Below are 2,081 nucleotides of genomic sequence, written 5' to 3'. Positions count from 1 at the left end.
TTATGATTGTATATTGCCATTTACAATGAACAGAGCTCCTACACAGAGAATAGCTGGCCTTTCACGGGACTCTAAAATATGACAGCAGGGAAGGACAGATCCTAGATGGGGAGACCCAAGGCCAGGGAAATTTTTCCCAGGTCACTCCATGGGTAACAGTCAAGGTCAGGGTCAGGGTCAGGGCTTGAATCTCAGTACTGGGAGGGCAGAGATGGGAACATATTCCCTAACTTCCAGGTGTTCACAGCCTAGGCAAACAATAAAAAAATGTTCCAAATAATTGCCATCAACTTTGATACTTGCAGAGTAGTAATTGTATTTAAAAGCTGCCTTTGTTTTCAGAAGAATCCCCTAATCAGAGACCTCCTTCCCTCTTAAATGTTTCTACTGCAGCAGTGGTGGCCTGGGATGTGCAGATTTATCAGTTTCAAGTGGGCCCCACCTTCTCCCTGATCTCAAGGAGTTTGCAAAATGAGAAGACACATGGGCTGATGCTAGACCCTACCCAGATGTGGCACATTCTCAGCACTTGCTCACTGAGGGCATCCTTCTCCCGAGCAAACAGGCCCAGAGAGGGAAAGGGGCTTGTACAAAGTCATCCAGCTCTCAGGTGGCAGAATGGGATCAACCTCAATCTGTGTGGGCTCTTCCAGATCTCTGCCCCCCAGGATTTCTCCTGGGCTACCTGGAGGTGCAAGTAGACCCACAGGAGTGGACCAGAGGTTGGGGGATCCTCAGGAAATGTTTTTTATTTACCAAACCAGAAAATGGAAATTCCAGGGCTGCACATCCCCACTGAGTCCTAGAGACCTCTAACCATGTGGGAGGGCTTTGTGGAGTCAGAGAAGGTGAACATTTATGTGTTCGGTCCTCAAGGACTTCAAGGAGCTGCACATTCAAAATGCCTAGTGTGTCATCTACAATACAATGCAAAGGCCCCTTGCTTGCTTCACCTCTTTCTCTGGCTGCCCAGAGTTAAATCTACTGCTGGTCCCACCTGCAGCCCCAGTCCCACTGCAGGGCCAGTGGTGACCACACCAGAGGAAAGGGCCTGTATCAGTACAGCATGTGTGCACAGGTTCTCCCACAGTCAGTACACAGGTGACCATCAATTAAACTCAGTGAGGCTGGGAATCAAGTCCTCAGAAATTGGTGTGCCTGTGCAGCTGTTAAGGGGAGGGCAATAACCAAAAAGAGGAAAATAGAACATTACCTCTAGTTACCACTTCTCAGTGAGCAACTCCTTCCTCTGAGGTGCCTTACCAATATGCAGGTCTGAGAGCCCATTCTTTCTCTGTCTGAATGTATGGCACCCATCTGGGATTAGAACTGCCTGTGCATGGCTTCAGTTCTGACCACTCAAAGTCTCCAAGTTCCCTCAGGGCAGTTCAATGCTACCTGAGCAGAGCCACCCTTCCTGTGTAGGGTGGTCAGAGTTTGCAAATCAAAATGCAGGACATCTAGTTAAATTGGAAGTTCTAAGAAACAACAAATCATTACTTACAATAATCAATTATTCATTGTTCATCCGAAATTCATATTTATCTGGGCGTCCAAATTTTATCCCGCAGCCCTATTCCTGCAGCCCACTTGGTGCTTCACACCTGCCGCTATTACTTGTTAATGGAGAAAACAGTGCAATATCCTGTTTTGCAAAAGTATTTGGGGATAAATACTACAGGCTTCAGCCACAATTCTTCCTCTTGTATCATTTTTGGAGGATTGTATTCAAGATATACAAAGCCTGCATCTGGAAGGATGCAAATGAGACCCAGTCCTAGAGAGGGGGAAATGAGTTAGAAAAGCAGTTAGAAAACAACCTCAGGGGATCTGAAATCCACGTTTCATCTGCCGAGTCTTTTATCCTCGTTAATTCATAACAGTGTCTTTAAAATTCTGGACTAGAATACGAGAGCAGTCAGTGCGTGAGTGTGACAGTCATTACTGCTAGGAGAGCCCCCCCTCCCCGCCCCCACCAGCTGCTCGCCCTCTTCCCCGTTCTTGTCGCCACAGCGGCCTCCACTGGCCTCTCGGGGAACCGCATGCTGTCTCCACCCCGGGCTAGCACCCTCCCGTGCTTT

The sequence above is a fragment of the Miniopterus natalensis genome, chromosome X, assembly GCF_054644295.1.
Source record: "Miniopterus natalensis isolate mMinNat1 chromosome X, mMinNat1.hap1, whole genome shotgun sequence".
NCBI classification, from domain to species: Eukaryota; Metazoa; Chordata; class Mammalia; order Chiroptera; family Miniopteridae; genus Miniopterus; species Miniopterus natalensis.
Note: the sequence above shows the minus strand (reverse complement) of the source record.